At 43.6% G+C, this 23,333-nt stretch overlaps 1 pseudogene across 1 annotated transcript in view; it reads left to right on the forward strand.

The window, feature by feature from the left end:
* The first annotated feature begins 12,737 nt into the window (after window positions 1–12,737).
* The window catches only part of LOC311098893 (oxysterol-binding protein-related protein 1-like), a 46,232-nt pseudogene continuing 35,636 nt past the window's right edge, over window positions 12,738–23,333 (forward strand). Inside the window, exons 1-12 of the transcript in view lie at window positions 12,738–12,861; window positions 13,181–13,266; window positions 13,375–13,449; window positions 13,546–13,657; window positions 13,945–14,030; window positions 14,403–14,547; window positions 14,672–14,714; window positions 14,908–14,981; window positions 15,122–15,185; window positions 15,425–15,524; window positions 15,637–15,752; window positions 17,133–17,234. The product of the transcript in view is annotated as an oxysterol-binding protein-related protein 1-like (transcript). The remainder of the gene's footprint in view (window positions 12,862–13,180; window positions 13,267–13,374; window positions 13,450–13,545; window positions 13,658–13,944; window positions 14,031–14,402; window positions 14,548–14,671; window positions 14,715–14,907; window positions 14,982–15,121; window positions 15,186–15,424; window positions 15,525–15,636; window positions 15,753–17,132; window positions 17,235–23,333) is intronic.

Genomic DNA, 23,333 nt, shown 5'->3' on the forward strand with positions numbered 1-23,333 from the left:
TTGCGACCAAGCTTTAACTTCCTGACTGATGTCTTGAGATGTTGCTTCAATATATCCACCTAATTTTCCTTCCTCATGATGCCATCTATTTTGTGAAGTGCACCAGTCCCTCCTGCAGCAAAGAACCCTCACAGCATGATGCTGCCACCCCGTGCTTCACGGTTGGGATGGTGTTCTTCGGCTTGCAAGCCGTCCCCTTTTTCCTCCAAACATAACGATGGTCATTATGGCCAAACAGTTCTATTTTTGTTTCATCAGACCAGAGGACATTTCTCCAAAAAGTACGATCTTTGTCCCCATGTGCAGTTGCAAACCGTAGTCTGGCTTTTTTATAGCGGTTTCGGAGAAGTGGCTTCTTCCTTGCTGAGCAGCCTTTCAGGTTATGTCGATATTGGACTTGTTTTACTGTGGATATAGATACTTTTGTACCTGTTTCCTCCAGCATCTTCACAAGGTCCTTTGCTGTTGTTCTGGGATTGATTTGCACTTTTCGCACCAAAGTACATTCATCTCTAGGAGACAGAACACTTCCTGAGCGGTATGGCGGCTGCGTGGTCCCATGGTGTTTATACTTGCGTACTATTGTTTGTACAGATGAACGTGGTACCTTCAGGCATTTGGAAATTGCTCCCAAGGATGAACCAGACTTGTGGAGGTCTACAAATTTTCTGAGGTCTTGGCTGATTTCTTTTGATTTTCCCATGATGTCAAGCAAAGTGGCACTGAGTTTGAAGGTGGGCCTTGAAATACATCCACAGGTACACCTCCAATTGACTCAAATGATGTCAATTATCCTATCAGAAGCTTCTAAAGCCATGACATCATTTTCTGGAATTTCCCAAGCTGTTTAAAGGCACAGTCAACTTAGTGTATGTAAACTTCTGACCCACTGGAATTGTGATACAGTAAATTATAAGTTAAATAAACTGTCTGTAAACAGTTGTTGGAAAAATTACTTGTGTCATGCACAAAGTAGATGTCCTAACCGACTTGCCAAAACTATAGTCTGTTAACAAGAAATTTGTGGAGTGGTTGAAAAACAAATTTGAATGACTCCAACCTAAGTGTATGTAAACTTCCGACTTCAACTAATATATATATATATATAAAATGAGGGAAAAAAGTATTTGATCCCCTGCTGATTTTGTACGTTTGCCTACTGACAAAGACATGATCAGTCTATAATTTTAATGGTAGGTTTATTTGAACAGTGAGACAGAATAACAACAAAAAAATCCAGAACAACGCATGTCAAAAATGTTATAAATTGATTTGCATTTCAATGAGGGAAATAAGTATTTGACCCCTCTGCAAAACATGACTTAGTACTTGGTGGCAAAACCCTTGTTGGCAATCAGAGGTCAGACGTTTCTTGTAGTTGGCCACCAGGTTTGCACACATCTCAGGAGGGATTTTATAATATAATATGCCATTTAGTAGACGCTTTTATCCGAAGCGACTTACAGTCATGCGTGCATAATTATTTTTATTTTTTTGTTGTGTATGGGTGGTCCCAGGGATCGAACCCACTACCTTGGCGTTACAAGCGCCGTGCTCTACCAGCTGAGCTACAGAGGACCACAGATTTTGTCCCACTCCTCTTTGCAGATCTTCTCCAAGTCATTAAGGTTTTGAGGCTGATGTTTGGCAGCTCGAACCTTCAGCTCCCTCCACAGATTTTCTATGGGATTAAGGTCTGGAGACTGGCTAGGCCACTCCAGGACCTTAATGTGCTTCTTCTTGAGACACTCCTTTGTTGCCTTGGCCGTGTGTTTTGGGTCATTGTCATGCTGGAATACCCATCCACGACCCATTTTCAATGCCCTGGCTGAGGGGGTTCTCACCCAAGATTTGACGGTACATGGCCCCGTCCATCGTCCCTTTGATGCGGTGAAGTTGTCCTGTCCCCTTAGCAGAAAAACACCCCCAAAGCATAATATTTCGACCTCCATGTTTGACGGTGGGGATGGTGTTCTTGGGGTCATAGGCCAAAGACCTTGATTTTGGTCTCATCTGACCACAACACTTTCACCCAGTTCTCCTCTGGATCATTCAGATGTTCATTGGCAAACTTCAGACGGGCATGTATATGTGCTTTCTTGAGCAGGGGGACCTTGCGGGCGCTGCAGGAATTCAGTCCTTCACGGCGTAGTGTGTTACCAATTGTTTTCTTGGTGACTATGGTCCCAGCTGCCTTGAGATCATTGACAAGATCCTCCCGTATAGTTCTGGGCTGATTCCTCACCGTTCTCATGATCATTGCAACTCCACGAGGTGAGACCTTGCATGGAGCCCCAGGCCGAGGGAGATTGACAGGTCTTTTGTGTTTCTTCCATTTGCGAATAATCGCACCAACTGTTGTCACCTTCTCACCAAGCTGCTTGGCGATGGTCTTGTAGCCCATTCCAGCCTTGTGTAGGTCTACAATCTTGTCCCTGACATCCTTGGAGAGCTCTTTGGTCTTGGCCATGGTGGAGAGTTTGGAATCTGATTGATTGATTGCTTCTGTGGACAGGTGTCTTTTATACAGGTAACAAGCTGAGATTAGGAGCACTCCCTTTAAGAGAGTGTGCTCCTAATCTCAGCTTGTTACCTGTATAAAAAGACACCTGGGAGCCAGAAATCTTTCTGATTGAGAGGGGGTCAAATACTTATTTCCCTCATTAAAATGCAAAGCAATTTATAACATTTTGGACATGCGTTTTTCTGGATTTTTGTTGTTGTTATTCTGTCTCTCACTGTTCAAATAAACCTACTGTATATACAGTGGGGGGAAAAAGTATTTAGTCAGCCACCAATTGTGCAAGTTCTCCCACTTAAAAAGATGAGAGAGACCTGTAATTTTCATCATAGGTACACGTCAACTATGACAGACAAAATGAGAAACAAAATTCCAGAAAATCACATTGTAGGATTTTTTATGAATTTATTTGCAAATTATGGTGGAAAATAAGTATTTGGTCAATAACAAAAGTTTCTCAATACTTTGTTATATACCCTTTGTTGGCAATGACACAGGTCAAACGTTTTCTGTAAGTCTTCACAAGGTTTTCACACACTGTTGCTGGTATTTTGGCCCATTCCTCCATGCAGATCTCCTCTAGAGCAGTGATGTTTTGGGGCTGTCGCTGGGCAACACGGACTTTCAACTCCCTCCAAAGATTTTCTATGGGGTTGAGATCTGGAGACTGGCTAGGCCACTCCAGGACCTTGAAATGCTTCTTACGAAGCCACTCCTTCGTTTCCCGGGCGGTTTGTTTGGGATCATTGTCATGCTGAAAGACCCAGCCACGTTTCATCTTCAATGCCCTTGCTGATGGAAGGAGGTTTTCACTCAAAATCTCACGATACATGGCCCCATTCATTCTTTCCTTTACACGGATCAGTCGTCCTGGTCCCTTTGCAGAAAAACAGCCCCAAAGCATGATGTTTCCACCCCCATGCTTCACAGTAGGTATGGTGTTCTTTGGATGCAACTCAGCATTCTTTGTCCTCCAAACACGACGAGTTGAGTTTTTACCAAAAAGTTATATTTTGCTTTCATCTGACCATATGACATTCTCCCAGTCCTCTTCTGGATCATCCAAATGCACTCTAGCAAACTTCAGACGGGCCTGGACATGTACTGGCTTAAGCAGGGGGACACGTCTTCCACTGCAGGATTTGAGTCCCTGGCGGCGTAGTGTGTTACTGATGGTAGGCTTTGTTACTTTGGTCCCAGCTCTCTGCAGGTCATTCACTAGGTCCCCCCGTGTGGTTCTGGGATTTTTGCTCACCGTTCTTGTGATCATTTTGACCCCACGGGGTGAGATCTTGCGTGGAGCCCCAGATCGAGGGAGATTATCAGTGGTCTTGTATGTCTTCCATTTCCTAATAATTGCTCCCACAGTTGATTTCTTCAAATCAAGCTGCTTACCTATTGCAGATTCAGTCTTCCCAGCCTGGTGCAGGTCTACAATTTTGTTTCTGGTGTCCTTTGACAGCTCTTTGGTCTTGGCCATAGTGGAGTTTGGAGTGTGACTGTTTGAGGTTGTGGACAGGTGTCTTTTATACTGATAACAAGTTCAAACAGGTGCCATTAATACAGGTAACGAGTGGAGGACAGAGGAGCCTCTTAAAGAAGAAGTTACAGGTCTGTGAGAGCCAGAAATCTTGCTTGTTTGTAGGTGACCAAATACTTATTTTCCACCATAATTTGCAAATAAATTCATTAAAAATCCTACAATGTGATTTTCTGGATTTTTTTCCCTCAATTTGTCTGTCATAGTTGACGTGTACCTATGATGAAAATTACAGGCCTCTCTCATCTTTTTAAGTGGGAGAACTTGCACAATTGGTGGCTGACTAAATACTTTTTTTCCCCACTGTATATATACACATACACATATATACACACACACACACACACACTACCGGTCAAAAGTCTTAGAACACCTACTCATTCAAGGGTTTCTCTTTATTTGTACTACTCTGTCTGCTATACAGATATAGACGTACAGAAGGAGGCTAATTCGTTAATTTTGTATCAGAATATTTTTTATAAAGATAAGCATTATATTGTTAGATTATAGGAGTAACTCTGGTAGGCCTGAAACTGACTTCCTCACCTCAAGTTCAACTGTAAGAGTCAGTTGGAGTGCACCATCTTCATATCATAGGCCTGCAGTTGATAAAGCTTAATAATACCCACACCATATTTTTTATTTTATTTTTATATGCCATTTAGCAGACGCTTTTATCCAAAGCGACTTACAGTCATGCGTGCATACATTTTTTTTTTTTTTTGTGTATGGGTGGTCCCGGGGATCGAACCCACTACCTTGGCGTTACAAGCGCCGTGCTCTACCAGCTGAGCTACAGAGGACATTTACAGCTACCTTCAAACATTTCTAAACTTTATTAGGGTAATATCAAAACTAAGTCAAGCCAATGTTTATAGGGAAAATAATAGCAGAAGAGTGAATGTAAACCAGGGGGGGAAAAAACGCACTACCCTCCACTGTGTCCAAAAGAAATAACACCCAACCCTCCCCCCAAAATAAAAACATTTGACAACCCTCCCGTATTTTAGACCACACCTCCCCCCCAGCAAATTTAAATCCGTCCCTAAATAAAATTAAATATAATTTAACTTTACATATAATACAGGATTCACTCATATTAAATTGGTTTTCAATCAATGCAATACATTTTGTATCTCTCCATAATAAAAGCTAAGTGTTGGAATATTTAAATTAACAAAACTATGAGGACTGAGTAACTGCTGTGAAAACACATTTAGTGGATTTCAGAATAATATCTCTTTTGATCTTCCTCCCTCTCACCCTCCCGCTCTCCCTAAAAGGTCCCTGTAGAGGATTCTATCTGCAGGTTCCTTAAGGAGCAGTGGCCTCTCTCTTGCTCCATTATCTTGTCATTTGAGGAAGATTATGTTCCAGAGCACACACAGTCCAGACTGACGCTAAAAAACTATTACAGCTTACAATAATTGCAAATGTAATTAGAGGGAGCGAGCTCAGCATCATTCTCCTTATTCTCCCTGACCAGGACTGGTTTGATGAATATGGTTTAATTAATGCATGCGGCGGAGTGGTGTGTTTTTGGTACCTTCTCTTTCTCTGAAACAAGTTCAAAGCCATCATCATGGCTATTAATGACACTTTTAGAATACAAGTCGAGTTTATTTGTCTGGAGTGATTCTAATGGGAAAAACTGAGGCATAGAATTCAAATAAAATAAAAACTAACTAATGAAAAGGATTGCATAGGGAGAATGAGTCAGTATAAGCAAATGTTCACATAGGTCACCACTATTCAGTCAATAGCACTGTACCTCTCTCCTTCCCTCCCTGAATACTAAGTTTAAACTCTGCCTGCCACCTAATTTCCTGAGTGGCCTCTGGTCAACCCCTTGGAGCGGCCCTTAATGGCGTGCCATTCCCTGCAGTGTGCCCGACTTTCAAAGCCCCAGGAGGAGAGTGTGTGGCCCCCTGCGCCAGAGAGGAAAATGACCCTCATTCGTCCCAATGGCTGCAGACGGGCTTCCGGAACTCACAGCATCACTACTAACAAGACCACTGTCTGCCTGCCAGGGGCCTCATTTATCAACCTTGCATACATTTGTTACTAAATTCTGGCATACACGTGGAGATTCTAGGATTTGCTTGCAAAACTAATTATTGGGATTTATCAAACTATTTCACGCAACATATACACATTTTCATTGATAAGTCAGAGCCACACTATATTTGTGCTACAACCCCGACTGGAAAACGCCCTCCATTCACCTTTTATCATAACAAAAACGCACTCATTTGCTGTATGATTTAGAGATGTTGGAACTGGACCATGATAGTTTCTAAAAGAAAGCGCAATGGCAAATTTGATCACATTTATGTAGAGGTATGGGCAGAATATTTTCATATTTTTCCAAACAAAAAATGCATGCCGCCTATAGCGAGTGCCAGTTTAATTGTCTATTCAAACAATTTAAAAGTAAATGCTACAGCGCACCTCTATGGAAAACACTAATTGTTGTTCAATATTTTGTTTATCCATAGATTTAACATTTTAGTCATTTAGCAGATGCTCTTATCCAGAGTGACTTACAGTTAGTGCATTCATCTTAAGAAAGCTAGATGGGACAACCACATTTCACAGTAAAGTAGCTATTGGGGTGCCAGGACAGAGAAGAGCTTGGACTGGACTGAGCAGGAGCTGCCCTCCCGTAGGGTGGGAGGGCCAAGAGACCAGAGGTGGCAGAACGGAGTGCTGAGATTGGGGTGTAGAGTTTGAGCAAGCAGTTCCTCTTGCTGCTTCAAGCACCATGGTCTTGTAGTGGATGCGAGCTTAAACTGGAAGCCAGTGGAGTGTGTGGAGGAGCGGGGTGACATGGGAGAACTTGGGAAGGTTAAACACCTGGTGGGCTGCAGTGTTCTTGATGAGTTGCAGGGGTTTGATGGCACAAGCAGAGAGCCCAACCAACAGCGAGTTACAGTAGTCCAGACCAGAGATGACAAGTGCCTTGATTAGGAAATGTGCCGCTTCCTGTTTGAGGTAGGGTCGTACTCTCCGGATGTTGTAGAGCATGAACCTGCAGGAGCGAGTCACTGCTTTGATGTTTGCAGAGAACTGATTTTTGCAGAGAACCACAGGGTGTTGTCCAGGGTCACGCCAAGGTTCTTTGCACTGGGAGGGGGACACCGTGATGGAGAGGTCTTGGAGTGGGCAGGCCTTCCCCAGGAGGAAGAGCAGCTCCGTCTTGTCGAGGTTAAGCTTGAGGTGGTGGGCAGACATCCAAGTTGAGATATCTGCCAGGCACACAGAGATGTGTGTTGCCACCTTGGTATCAGAAAGGGGGGGAAGGAGAAAAGTAGTTGAGTTGCATCCGCATAACAATGATATGAGAGACCATGTGAGGATATGACAAAGCCAAGTGACTTGGTGTATAGAGAGAAGATTAAAGGGCCTAGAACCGAGCCCTGAGGGACACCAGTTGTGAGAGTATGTGGTGCAGACACAGATCCTCTCTATGTCACCTGGTAGGAGCGGCCTGCCAGGTAGGATGTAATCCAAGAGGACCTCACTAGTCGCAGGATCTCATCTGGAGTGAGAGGGGAGAAAGAGATCAAGGCGTAGGGTAGTTCTGTGTGAGTGGGACCAGTGGACTCAATAGGCTGAGTGAATGAGGAGCAGATGTCGACAACCTTCTTTTCAAAGTGGTTGACAAAGTCGTCCACAGAGAGGGAGGAGGGAGGGGGTGGTGGATTAAGGGGGGAAGAGAAGGTGGAAAATAGTTTCCTAGGGTTAGAGGCAGAAGCTTCAAATGTAGAGTGATAGAAAGTGCCCACAGCTCAGCTGCCCACAGTCCTGTTCTGTAAGCTCGCATTGAGTCACCCAGCCACGGAGCAGGAGGGGAGGGCCGAGGTGGCTGGGAAGAAAGGGGACAGTGTGAGTCAATGGAAGCAGAAAGGGAGGAGAGTAGGGTCGAAGAGGCAGAATCAGGGAACTGGAGGGAGAAGGATTTAGCAGAAGGGAGAGATGATAGAATAGAAGAGGAGAGAGTAGTGGGAGAGAGAGAGCGAAGATTGCGATGGCGCATGGCCATCTGGGTAGGGACTGAGTGGGTAGCGTTGGAAGAGAGAGAGACAGAAAAAAAAAAGTAGTGATCAGAGACCTGAAGGGGGGTTGCAAGCAGATCAGTATGCTAACAGCCTCTAGTAATGATGAGGTCAAGAGTATTGCCTGCCTTGTGAGTGGGAGGGGACTGGAAAAGGGTGAGGTCAAAAGAGGCAAGAAGGGGAGGGAAAGAGTTGGAAAGAAATTAATCGAAGGTAGATGTCGGGAGGTTGAAGTCACTAAGAAGAGCGGTGAGCCATCATCAGGAAATGATCTTATCAAGGTGTCAAACTCATTGAGGAACTTTCTAAGGGCACCTGTTGGGCGATAGATGACAACAATGTTAAACTTGAGTGGACAAGTGACAGCATGGAATTCAAATGAGTTGACAGGTGAGTGAGGGAGAAAATAGAACATCTCCACTTAGGAGATGAGTAGCCCTGTGCCACCACTGCGACGACCAGATGCTCTCGGACTATGAGAGAAAATGTAGTCAGATGACGAGAGAGCTGCTGGAATAGCAGTGTTCTCTGGGGTGATCCATGTCTCCATCATGGCCAAAAATTCAAGGGACTGAAGGGCAGCATAGGCTGAGATGAACTCGGAGTTCTTGACTGCAGATCGGCAGTTCCAAACGTTGCCATAGAACAGGAATTTCACATGGGTGGGGCATGCAGGGTACACTACATTAAAAGGGTTGCAGCCAAGAGGTGGGGAGCATCAGTAAAGCCTACAGGGAGAGGAGCGAACAGGTATAGAAAACACACACATAGTTGCCAAAGTTACAAAAGAGCAAAATGAGATCATCTGAAGATAACTAGGTAAGATACTCAAGTGAGAGAGTGCTGTGGAGCCTTCCTTGAACCATGTGCAAGTTATGAGCAGTCAGTAGTTCACACAGCAAGCAGGCCAATGGGAAGACAGGCAGCACTTAAAGTAGATGGCCCTAGCTAACAAAAAGACAGTACTAGACAACAATAAATTAAGACAAAACTTATACTTAACACTACTGGATATATCAGGAGTCCTCTAGCTTTAGATTATGTGTTTCTATCTCCTGCCTTGGTATAGGCTCTGACTTTAAATAGGCTATGATGTTGCGCTCCTATGGCAAAGCAATACTGTAGCCTATACGCATACTGTCAAATATTTTAATTTGTCCATTTACTTTTGAGCATGTTTGGCTATTAAATGAGTGATGGATAAATGGTAGGCTATAAATGTTGTGTAACGGGAATAAACCAGTCATGTCAGAAAAGGAGAGACTTATCCTGCAATATGATTATGATTTAGGCCAATATCAGTCAAATAAACACATTAGGCTACATGCTGTCAAGCAATCTCCTTGCAAATGGCAAATTAATCGGTTTTATTTTTAGGCCTACGTTATAAAGTTATTAGCCTACCATTATTCTAATTCCTTTACATCAAACTCCTCCATTTCCCTCAAAATAACAATATTTGCTTGCAATACAATTGATCAACCACTAGAAGTTGTGCTTATGCATGGTCTGAGATTTGCGTGGAGATACGCATACTTTCCCGTCAAGTTCAAAATGGATAAATATGGATAAAAAAAGATACAGTAGTTCACTTAGGCCGTGTACCATTGAAAAATATGGTCAGTTCATGTCTACTTAAGGGGGTGGCTCTCCCATCAGACTGATCTCATAGACTAGATGTAACATAGTAAATGTAAATCCGGGAAACTCAAATTAGTATGATATGTTACATAAGATAGAAGGTTACTTAAAGCTGCAATATCTAACTTTTTGGGCGACTGACCCAATTCACATAGAAATGTGAGTTATAGATCTGTCATTCTCATTGAAAGCAAATCTAAGAAGCGTAGCTCTGTTCTATGTGCTCTAATTCTATGCTTCCCTTTCTTAAATTCCTGTTCTTAACTTCAAACAGCGGAAAATACAACATATTTGGTTATTGAAAAGATATTTCACAGCAGTTTAGATGGTAAAATGATTCTCTACATTATGCATTCCTTGTTTCGTCACATAAACTGAAATTAGCCAAACTATTAGAATTTTAGCAACCAGGAAATGGCAGAGCGATTTCTGCATATTGCACCTTTAAGGCAAGAGGGTGGGTGGTTGCTCGGGGTCGGTGAGTGCGCGTATACGCAAACTAATCTCATCAAGGACAACTTTAGCCAATAAGCAACTTTGCAACTACTTACTACTTTTTAGCTACTTTGCAATTATTTTGCATGTTAGATAACCCTAACCGTAACCCTTTTAGCTAACCCTTCCCCTAACATTAACCCTTTAACCTAACGTTAGCCAGCTAGCTAACATTAGCATTAGCCACCTAGTTAACATTAGCCACAAAAAAATTGGCATTTGTAACATATCATATGTTTAGCAATTTTTTTTACATATTGTATGTTTGACAAATTTGTAACATATTGTACAAATTGCAATTGGTAACATATTGCACCAATTGCAATTTGTTACATATCATACGAATTGTAATTCGTAACATATTATACGAAATGGATGATGGACATCCACAAATGAATACATACCATAGAGTGTCTCAGCTTTACATACAAAGACCACGTTGCTCCCATAGACACCAATATGATAACAGATGGGTCTAGTCTACTTAGTTCATTGACTTCTATAGAGCCCCACAGTGGAGGTGTCATAATACCCATAAAACGTAGCGGGCACACAGGAAAATGCTTCCAATCGTTTTTCCACCATTCATTTTTCCCTTAGGGGATTTTAGAAACACTTAAAATAAGGTCTGTATTTCGTGTAGGCTTACCCTGGCGTGATGTTTTGATAACCATGTAAATCTCTCTCGGACAAGGTGACTTTTATCAATATATTTGCCTGTATTTACTCTCAGATTCGAAAATGCTAATTAGTATCAAAATAGACGTCATGCAAAACTACAAATCCCTGCAAGCTCCCGCACCTCATCTCTAGCTGACGCCTTTGCTAACAGTTCACAGAATTGTCAATTTAAAGAAATGTTGCCAATTTATTTATTACTACATTTAGCTAACATTAGATAGTTAATCCAGAGATTCTTACCTTTGCCTCGATTTGGCAGGCTCGTCCAGATCATCATGGCATTTGTAGTTCTTTATGATAACCACATTAGCAGCTAATTAGCATTTCATTTGGGGGGGGGGGGGTGAAATACAGGTGAATATATTGATAAAGTACCCTTGTCCTAGAGAGATTTACACAGTTATCAAAACTTCATGCCAGGGTAAGCCTACATGCAACAGCCCTTATTTTAAGTGCTTCTAATATCCCCTATAGGAAAAATGAATGGTGGCAAAACGATTGGAACCATTTCCCTGTTTGACCGCGAGGTTCATACTGTGGTACTCTATTGTAAAAGACAAAATGAGGGAGTGCAATGTCAGGCTTCCTCTTCGTAAATTTTAGAGATAAGTCATTTAGCAGACGCTCTTATCCAGAGCGACTTACAGGAGCAATTAGGGTTAAGTGCCTTGCTCAAGGGCACATCGACAGAATTTTCACCTAGTCGGCTCGAGGATTAGAACCAGCGACCTTTCGGTTACTGGCACAACGCTCTTAACCACTAAGCTACCTGACAACCTTTGCGGGAAAACTTATTGGTGCATGCAAGCTTTAGTCTTTTTTGTGCGCAGGCACCTGTGATAAATGAGGCCCCAGGAGAGTGGACAAGAGTTGGCATATCTTTACTCTTTTTTTCCCCCAGGTAGGCTTGTGTTTTAGTGTGGGGGTAAAAATGATAGAATGACCACACACAAATAATGACTTACAATAATTGTTTACCTTAAGACAATCTAGGAAGCTTGTGGCTGATCTTTCATTGACCAAGTGTACACTTTGTCTATTGCCTAATGAAACCGCACATAGGATGGGGTTCATTGCAATAGTTCCATCTAGCGTACAATTGGAGAACAACACTTGCTCAAATGCGTGACAGCCTGTTCTATTAAATCACTTTTCTTCATTCTCTGTGATTTTGAAATATAGATAATCTTTGTTTAAACATATTTTCAAGCAAAGAACGTGTTTCTTACATTGATGCTGAAACGTTGAGGGCTTTAAATTGGTCACGTGCGTCCACAAGTTCCACGTTCCAGTCCTTGTCAGCTGACATCCATATCCAATTTCACTATATGCGCTATCAATTGTCAACATAACTTTTTCTATAGTGGATGTTGTTTACTGCGAAACGTATGTAAGTTAGAATATATGTCCTGCTCACTATTGAAATTAAGTTAATAACGAATGTTTAGAAGCAAAACAGTTTAGCGTAGCCGACCACACACTCCTCAAAAACGTTACTTTTCTGTAGGCTACTATTACAACCACCAAATATTGATTTCAAGCGCCGGAACATGGACAAATGTCCCGGATATCAAAGCTAAATGTTGTTTTAAGCACCTGTTGCGCATGGAATCTACCAATAAGAGTTGGCTCGGGTGAGGTGAGTGATCATGCACCCAGACGTGTATTTATTTTCATGATGTAAGTCACAGCACAAATTGTGACGTTGTTGCAGATTTAGTAAGTATCAGTCTGTAATGCCAGATAGGCTACATCAATTATTGAGCCATTTATTGTTGTTTTATTATAGTGAGTTTCAGTGATGGACCTGTCAGACCCTGAGGAGCATTTACTCCACTATTCCGAGATAAGAAGCCTGTCTCTTATCCAGTGGCTTCTGCAGCTCAGGCTTGAGCAAGATCTCAGACTCAACATCAATTGCAGAGGTACCCTTTACCTCAATGTATTCTAATGTATATTGGGCGTCAGGTAGCCTAGTGGTTAGAGCGTTTGGGGCAGTAACTAACTGAAAGGTCGCTGGTTCGAATACCTGAGCCATCAAGGTAAAAAACGTATTGATGTGTCCTTGAGCAAGGCACTTAACAATAATTTGCTCAAGGGGCACCTTACTACTATGGCTGACCCTGTAAAACAACACATTTCACTGCACCTATCAGGTGTATGTGATTATAAAAAATATATATATACATTTTATGTTGAGTAGCCAGCATGTTCTTGAAATCAAACTGATGTGATGTCCTCCAGGTAAGACCAAGGCCAGTGCAGGTTGGATACCTCTACATCTGGCCTGCTACTTTGGACACAAAGATGTTGTGGAGGTGTTACTCAAGGTGAGAATACAGACTTACTTATCAATTATTGATGTATTACACATCACTTTACCTATACAGTACTTGGTTGTATTCAAATTCATGTTTAAGCCTCGTGTGTGTTGTTAGGATGGTGCTGATGTGAATTTGCAGAATAACATGGGGGACAAGCCTCTACACAAAGCTGCCTTCACAGGAAGAAAGGTAAACATTTCATCATGCCATATGCTTTTTCCAGTACTTTCACATGTGTGTACAAGATCATGTGTTCAGGTGTTGTTGTATGCACAGCTACTTAGTAGTGTAGTTCTGTTGCTGTTGCGATACGATGCCTGTGCCGCTATCATCAACGGGACAGCCCAGGTCCCTAAATCTGTCTATGAGGATGATGAGACCATCACCATGCTGGAGGGTAGGTTGTGTCATTGATGGTCCCTGCACTCTCTTCGTCCCTGCACTGGGTTGTGTTCAGTAGGTGGAAAACGTTTTGAAATGGCATGGTATTTCCTGAACTTGTCCAATAAGAACACACATTTTCAGTGGGTCAAGTGATATTTTAAACAGAATGAAATGGGGAGATACTATCTGAACTTGTCCAATAAGAACACATATTTTCCTTTCCCCTTGCATAACATTTTGCTACAGTTTGCCCTACTGAACCCAACCCTAGTTTACAAACCCTATATAATTTGTACACAGCTGCAGAGATAAGTGCGGAGAGGAGGCAGGAGGAGAAGCTTCTGGAGGCGGACAGAGAGGGATACATCTTCAGCCTGTCTCAGCTGTTCAGCATCTGATCATCCCTGACCCTCCACTGAACCTCTCAACCTCAGGGTGGAGTAGAGTAGTAGCCTGGGTTTGGGCTGACAGCCCAAATGTTCTTCTTGATGATTAACACTGTATGTCATGTTACATTTCATCTTACATTGTCATCAGCTTGGTTAATGACTTTGCAATTGAAGAGGTCAACCTAGTCCTTCCATAGAGGATGCAAGATTCTGCCACAAAAACTTGTTTGGTTCTATACAAATTTAGTTTGCACATTTATCAATTGCTTGCATGCGGAGTTAACTTACATGTGTCATGCATGTTAAGTGAATGTATAGACACCATGTGCGTAATTAATTAATTCACTTTTGTTGTCTTACCTTTCTCAGCTCAGCAAGAAGCGGCCTCCAGACATCCACTGTAGAGACCGGCAGGGGAACACGCCATTACACTGTGCTGCCTACAGGGGGCAGAAGCAGCGTGTCGGAAAGATGCTCAAGTCGAGCCAGCCCCAGGATCAAGAACTAGCGCTATGTAGCAACTGATATGTCCACTGAGGAAATGACAAGGTGAGGTACGAGAAGAACATTGGAGCAAAAAGCTGCTGATTCTGTGAATCTACTGAAACATGAACTCTTTTTTTTTTCTTCCCCTAAAGGATATGACATGTTGTGCCGAAGTTTGAAGGCATACTATGGAAGGTATTTGTGTGTTTTAATTTTTTATTCTAAGCAAATATTAATGTATTTTGAAATATACTGTACAATCTTGAACAGAATGGAATTATTTTATACTTACTATAGAATTAGTATATTAGGGAACTGGTGTTTAGTGTTACTGAAACTTCTGAAAACTGACATTGTAATGTAGTGATGCTGCGTTTGACCCTCACAGAGTTCCCGTTTTCTGGGATGGCATTCCTATTTGGTGGTCATTCAAAACGGGGATCTATCCTAGTATCCTAGACAGTGAGTCTTTATGCTACGTCCACCCTTCCTCCCCCTCTCCCTATTGGATACACAGCACAGCAACTTGCTCCTCCTCTTATCCCCTGAAGAGCCTGAGGTAGTGCAGGGATATCTTCATCTGTCTGTGTGTTTGTTTCCAGAGCTGATGCAGTGGCTGGTGTCCGGAAGCAAGGCTCTAAGGCTCTGATGAAAGCTCACTGCAGGGTAGGTAGGCACCAGGGCACTGTGTTCTCCATGCTCTACCACACATTACGATTTGGACAGCACAACAGACCATTAGTTAACCTTTCACTGTTATGTATAGGCCTACCCTCCTCTATTCTTGCAATGCCTATCTGTCACATTATGTTGACATTAGAAAAACCTATGGTCATATATGTAATGTCTATTGTTATTATTTATGTCACTCATTTAGATTTTATGTCATTCATGGATCTCTCCAGGTTCCAGCATGGGACTAGTTTTTCTTCAGCCTCCAGTGCTTTGATCAGTCTCCATCACTTTAAGGTGTCATCCAAGACAGATCCAGAGGCTATAAGAAAAGTCACGTTCTCCTAGTATAGATTATATGTGGTTTGGTACACCGTACTTCATAGTTTACAACACATAGGCCTAGTTCTGTGGTGTGTTTTTATTTGTGCGTGTGTGTTTACAGAGATGGCTGGATGCCCTGGAGGAGCATGTGGCCTACAGCAGCCGTCACTCTACCCAGGAGCAGACAGATGAGGAGGGTGATGAAGATGGATCTTGGCGACCTCAGACTCCCTCCAGGTCAGATGAAGTCTAAACCAGCGTTTCCCAAATGTTTCCATTCTGGAGATCACCAAATCACCAAATCAAAAGTTCTTCATCTAAAATACATTTCGCAGACCACCTGCACCGCGGACCACAGGTTGAAACCACTGGTCTACACACACACAGACCGGAACTGAAACCAACACAGATTACGACTTTTACGGGGCTAGCCAATCACAGAGTTCCATTGTTACCTCATTATTAATATTCTACTCCAGAAAAGTGACAGTTGGTTTCAGTTAGCCCTGTTTGTGTGAACACAGGCTAAGCTAGCCTAGACCCAGTTTTAGCCTAGGGCTAAGGATAATCTGAGGCTAAGAACAATGCAGTATGAAAAGGCCTAGTGACAAGTGACAACCTGTCCATTACGCTTTACTTTTAAAGATAATTTCCCTGATGTTTGTAGAGATCACATTGGCTGTAAACACCATGGATGAAGGCTCAAGCATGAATCCTCTGTGTTATGGATACAGGTATCCTGTATGTGTGTTTGTGTTTTTCCTCTCCTTCTGCTCTAATCACAGGTGTCCTTTGTGTTCCTGATTGGAGGTCGTTGGGGTGTCCCACCTGTCAGTCATCAGTTAATCTGCTGATTGCTGAGGTGGACCAATCAGTGGACATTTCTCCTGATTGCACCACCTGTTTATGTTTTCTTACCCAATCATCCCCTTGTGTTAAAAGCTAGTCAGTTGTGTTTGCTGACAGAGACTCTTTTTGTTTGTGAGTATGTATACGGTGGTGTCTTGTTTTTGTGTACTCACTCGTTAACGGTTTAGTCCGTATGGTACCTATATTGTTTGTTTGTGCCTGGGAAAAGGGGGATTTAGCAAGTCGCCCTTGGGCATACACTACCCGTAGGAAAACCTTGTCTAAACACACTAGTTAGACCTGAGCGGACCACCCATTGTATTTTTGTATGGTTAGCAGTAAGATTAGTAGTTCTTGAGGTAGGTAAGATCAGTTTAGGGTTTTTTGACTTTGTTTCATTTCTTGGGTCCAGCTCAGCCCCTTTTCCCCAAACCATTTAGCGTGTGTTTTATAATAAACATTTTGTGTTTGACGGTAGCATTTGGTTGTTGCCGTATTTTGTTCTCAATGTTCCTTGGCAATAGCCTAATTTGCATGAGTTATGTTACTGGCCTCTTTGCCATCCACCCTAGACTTTTAAAGCCACGGGGTTCGTAACACTCTGTAAAATTCAATCACAGTGCCCTGGTCTTAAATCTGTGTTGGTTGAAACCCGGCCTCAGTGTCAAGTATAGTGTTGAATACATAGTTCAGTGTGCCAAGAAAAGTGAATAGCATCCTATCAAAGCTGTGTGCGGCGGGTGAAGTGTCTCTCTCGCTCTCTTTCAGGCCACTGAAGCCTGCCAGCAGAAATTGGAGACTCAAGTGTCTATTTTTCTATCCATGGTGAAGAATGAGGAGAAAAACAAAAGATCTCCCATTCATTCAGCTGTCAGTGTACTTACTTCGCCTTCACAGCTTCTACCAGTCTTCTGCCACTGTCGGTCAATGTCCTGAATGTCAATGACCCCAGGTGGTGAGGGTAGGCAACATCACCTCCGCCACGCTTACCCTTAACACGGGGGGCCCCACAGGCTGTGCGCTTAATCCCCTCCTGTACTCCCTGTTCACCCACGACTGTGTGGCCACACACGACTCCAACACCATCATGTTTGCTGACGACACGACGGTGGTAGGCCTGATCACCGGTGATGATGAAACAGCCTAGAGGGAGGAGGTCAGAGACAACAACCTCTCCTCAATGTCAGTAAGACCAAGTAAGCCCCCATCCGCATTGACAGAGCTGCAGTGGAGCAGGTCGAGAGCTACTCTGTCCAAATCACTAAGGACTTAAAATGGTCCACTCACACACGCACAGTTGTGAAGAAGGCGCAATAGCGCCTCTTCCCCCTCAGGAAGTTGAAAAGGTTTGGCATAGGCCCTCAAATCCTCAAAATGTTCTGCACCATTGAGAGCATCTTGACTGGCTGCATCACTGCTTGGTATGGCAACAGCACCGCCCCTCGATTGCATGGTGCTACAGAGAGTGGTGCGGACAGCCCAATATGTCACTGGGCAGAGCTCCCTGCCATCCAGGACCTCTGTCAGGTGGTGTGGAAAATCATTAAAGACTCAGCTACCCAAGCCATAGACTGTTCTCTCTGCTTCCGCACAGCAAGAAGTACCGGTGCATCAAGTCTGACACCAACAGGCTCCTGAACAGCTTCTATCCCCAAGCCATAAGACTGCTAAATAGCTAACAGAATGGGTACACAGACTATCTGAGTTGACCCTTCTCAATGCACACTCGCAGGACTCTACACACTCACTAACACTCCAACACACACAACATGCACACACATTTATACTGACTACACACACTCGCATACAATCATCATATACGCTGCTGCTACTCTTTGTCTTCTATCCTGATGCATAGTCACCTTACCCCTATACATACAGTATCTACCTCTATCACTCTAGTATCCCTGCACATTGTAAATATGGTATTGGAACTGACCCTGTATATTTCTTGTGTTTTTGTTCTACCTTATGTTATCTTTAGTACAATATCGATTACCGTATTGTTGGGTTTGGAGCTAGCAAGAAAGGCATTTCACTGTACTTGTGTAGGTTGCAACCCTTTTTTACTTTTGTGTGTAGTATTACATCTTTCCAACCAGGAAAGTTATGCCTCTGTTAAAAAGTGGGGCATTGGTCCTAAAAAGACAAAACTGGGAGTCAAAATTCATTGATGAAGAGCATCTATCCCATTCACTCGTATTGATGCTTACACAATTATTTACAAGTGTGCTGTGTTCTTATTGGCACATGCATTCATGGTGAATGGGTTATAGAAGCCTCAAGCCCCTCCCTCTGCTGTGACTGGCCAGTAGCTGTGCGTGACAAGGGAGGGGTAGTGAATTGGGTGGGGCTGATGCCTGTGTATGTATAGAAGGGAGGGTTTGTGTAGTGGTGTGTGTGTGTGTGTACACCTGTCCTAGCGGCCGTGCCGTGCCCTTGGGACATCAGTAGAACAGAGTGGTAATCACTAGCGAGTATGCAGCAAGGACACGGCCAAGCAAGATCCGCTTTTATGCTGAGCTCTGCACTCTGCTTGCAGATCAGTGCAGGCACACACGCTCTTGCTTAAGGGAAACGTTAAGCATTTAGAGACGGAACTGTTGCTTGTGCATATTAACACTCAGGCAGAGACGCATGCGTTCACACACACGTTCACAGAGGCAGGCACACTTCCACCACCCAGCAGAGCACCCCGAGGACAGGAGAGAGAAGGAAAAGTGACAGCAGCACCCTCTATCCACTCAGGTAAAGACAAACATCCTCGCTGTTTTTCATTGTCTTCTGAACTACTATGGGTCTATTTGCATTAGGCTGCTCTTTATAGACTGTGCTTGTTTCATTCTGAGGCTAAGTACTTGAAGGTTGTTCAGGTGAGTGTTATTTCAATTAATTTATTTTACCTTTTATTTAAACAGGGAGTCACCATTGAGACCAGGGTAGGGTCTCTTTTGCAATGTAGGTAGATGATTAAAAACAGGCGTTTTACATTGAGAACAAGTCGTCATTGAGTGTGCATGAAGAGGGTTTTGCATAGCGTTCAGTGCATTTACAACTTTTATCTGGAAATGTATCTACATTTTATGACATTGGGTTTTATTGCAGTGCACCCTGTCATGTTGTTAGAGGAACCTGAAGAAAAGCTGAAACTGTTTGTTGGAAAATGAAAAAGAGTAGAGAATTAGTAGACGATTTCGCAATACATGGATACAGTAAGGACAAACTGTGCTCACAGTGCTGCTGTGTTTAGTAATCTTGGACTTCAACATCTGGTGCGATGACATTCCCAGAGGGAAGGTTGAATGACAATAGAGTCCCTCTGCAATACAGAAAGAGAGCAAGGCTGAAGTCCTTGGTTTGAATGTAAACTCTGCAAAAAAAGAAACGTCATCTCACTGGCAACTGCGTTTATTTTCAGCAAACTTAACATGTGTAAATATTTGTATGAACATAAGATTCAACAACTGAGACATAAACTGAACAAGTTCCACAGATATGTGACTAACAGAAATGGAATAATGTGTCCCTGAACAAGGGGGGGGGGGGTCAAAATCACAAGTAACAGTCAGTATCTGGTGTGGTCACCAGCTGCATTAAGTACTCATGGACTGCACCAGATTTGCCAGTTCTTGCTGTGAGATGTTACCCCACTCTTCCACCAAGGCACCTGCAAGTTCCCAGAATGGCCCTAGCCCTCACCCTCCGATCCAACAGGTCCCAGACGTGTTCAATGGGATTGAGATCCGGGCTCTTCGCTGGCCATGGCAGACCACTGACATTCCTATCTTGCAGGAAATCACGCACAGAACGAGCAGTATGGCTGGTGGCATTGTCATGCTGGAGGGTCATGTCAGAATGAGCCTGCAGGAAGGGTACCACATGAGGGAGGAGGATGTCTTCCCTGTAACGTACAGCGTTGAGAATGCCTGCAATGACAACAAGCTCAGTCCGATGATGCTGTGACACACCGCCCCAGACCATGACGGACCCTCCACCTCCAAATCGATCCCGCTCTAGAGTACAGGCCTCGGTGTAACGCTCATTCCTTCGACGATAAACACGAATCCGACCATCACCCCTGGTGAGACAAAACCGCGACTCGTCAGTGAAGAGCCCTTTTTGCCAGTCCTGTCTGGTCCAGCGACGGTGGGTTTGTGCCCATAGGCGACGTTGTTGCTGGTGATGTCTGGTGAGGACCTGCCTTACAACAGGCCTACAAGCCCTCAGTCCAGCCACTTGTGGACAGTCTGAGCACTGATGGAGGGATTGTGCGTTCTTGGTGTAACTTGGGCAGTTGTTGTTGCCATCCTGTACCTGTCCCGCAGGTGTGATTTTCGGATATACCGATCCTGTGCAGGTGTTGTTACACGTGGTCTGTCACTGCGAGGACGATCAGCTGTCCGTCCTGTCTCCCTGTAGTGCTGTCTTAGGCGTCTCACAGTACGGACATTGCAATTTATTGCCCTGACCACATCTGCAGTCCTCATGCCTCCTTGCAGCATGCCTAAGGCACGTTCACGCAGATGAGCAGGGACCCTGGGCATCTTTCTTTTGGTGTTTTTCAGAGTCAGTAGAAAGGCCTCTTTAGTGTCCTAAGTTTTCATAACTGTGACCTTAATTGCCTAACGTCTGTAAGCTGTTAGTATCTTAACGACCGTTCCACAGGTGCATGTTCATTAATTGTTTATGGTTCATTGAACAAGCATGGGAAAAGTGTTTAAACCCTTTACAATGAAGATCTGTGAAGTTATTTGGATTTTTACGAATTATCTTTGAAAGACAGGGTCCTGAAAAAGGGACGTTTCTTTTTTTGCTGAGTTTAGTAGGTCATTGATGATATGACTGCAATAATCAACCAGTATTTCAGCAGCTTCATGGTAAGAAACATATACTACGTGGCCCTTCAAATTAGTGGATTTGGCTATTTCAGCCACACCCGTTGTTGACAGGTATATAAAATCGAGCACACAGCCATGCAATCTCCATAGACAAACATTGGCAGTAGAATGGCCCGTACTGAAGAGCTCAGTGACAACGTCGCACTCTCATAGTATACCACCTTTCCAACAAGTCAGTTTGTCAAATTTCTGCCCTGCTAGAGCTGCCCCGGTCAACTATAAGTGCTGTTATTGTGAAGTGGAAACGTCTAGGAGCAACAATGGCTCAGCTACGAAGTGGTAGGCCATACAAGCTCATAGAACGGGACCGGCAAGTTCTGAAGCGCATAGCAAGTAAAAATCATCTGTCCTCAGTTGCAACACTCACTACCGAGTTCCAAACTGCCTCTGGAAGCAACGTCAGCACAAGAACTGTACGTCGAGAGCTTCATGAAATGGGTTTCCATGGCAGGGCAGCCGCACACAAGCCTAAGATCACCATGCGCAATGCCAAGTGTTGGCTGGAGTGGTGTAAAGCTCGTGTCCATTGGACTCTGGAGCAGTGGAAACGCGTTCTCTGGAGTGATGAATCACGCTTCACCATCTGGCAGTCCGACGGAATAATCTGGGTTTGGCAGATGGCAGGAGAATGCTACCTGCCCCAATAGTGCCAACTGTAAAGTTTGGTGAAGGAGGAATAATGGTCTGGGGCTGTTTTTCATGGTTTGGGCTAGGCCCCTTAGTTCCAGTGAAGGGAAATCTTAACGCTACAGCATACAATGACATTCTAGATGATTCTGTACTTCCAACTTTGTGGCAACAGTTTTGGGAAGGCCCTTTCCTGTTTCAGCATGACAATGCCCCCATGCACAAAGCGAGTTCCATACAGAAATGATTTGTCGAGATCGGTGTGAACAGAGCCTTCACCTCAACCTCATCAAACACCTTTGGGATGAATTGGAACTCCAACTGCGAGCCAGGCCTAATCGCCCAACATCAGTGCTCGACCTCACTAATGCTCTTGTGGCTGAATGGAAGGAAGTCCCCACAGCAATGTTTCAACATCTAGTGGAAAGCCTTCCCAGAAGAGTGGAGGCTGTTATAGCAGCAAAGGGGGGACCAACTCCATATTAATGCCCATGATTTTGGAATGAGATGTTCAACGAGCATTTGGCCATGTAGTGTATGTCTGGAAAAAGTTTGTATTTCCTTCCCACCTTTTTCTGATGAGTCACTGTTTAAAAATGACAGTTTGAGGTGGCATTCAAACGACCCAACAGTGGTCGGATACATTGCCTTCTGCTTGCTGGTCCTGGGCTAGTTCTGTCTGATAGCACTCAGAATATCTAGCAGCATTCTAGAAGATTATATCCACAGTGAGCGATGCAAAGTGAATGTCATAAATGGGGCTCACTGGCCAGACAGTCGACACAGGGGATTGGTTGCTTGGACAACGGATCACAGAGATGTCTGAACAAGCACAACGATGTGTGTCGGCTCCCTCTCTGAGTTGGATGTGTTAGATCAGACTAATGAGATTAAGACACCTAGCAGAGTGTCCAAGAGGGAGAGCTGGACAGTATTAACACTAATTCTTCCATCCATCTCCATCCCTCTGTTCCTACCACGGGCACAGCTCTCACTACTGCTTCTACTGCTGCAGCTGCTGCCTAAATAGACATTCTTTGCTTGTCATGATGATGATGATGATGATAATTATTTGATTGGTGCTTATATTTGTCCTGTACAAGTGTGTATTATACGCATGTGTGAAATGGAAATGTGTTTTTTGCATATCCCAACTCCCCCCGAGACCCTCAGAGAGGGTGATTAATAGTGCCCTGAGTTTTTCCTGACTGTATCTGACCAAGGAAAACTCAGTGCCACAGTCATGTAATACTGGTGGAGTCAGGAGTTTTTCTGGACTGTGTGCCTGATCAGGAAAAACTCCTGACCCCATGTCATGTTGAACTGGTATGGCCAGAAGATTTTCCTGACAAGGGAAACATGATCAAGATCCAAAGTTAACATTGAGCCGCATGTTGTCGGGTTTGTTGTGATTGTTGTTGTGTTATGGACAGCTTTCAGTTCC

Source organism: Coregonus lavaretus (genome assembly GCF_964263955.1).
Source record: "Coregonus lavaretus genome assembly, chromosome: 23".
In the NCBI taxonomy this organism is placed as follows: Eukaryota; Metazoa; Chordata; class Actinopteri; order Salmoniformes; family Salmonidae; genus Coregonus; species Coregonus lavaretus.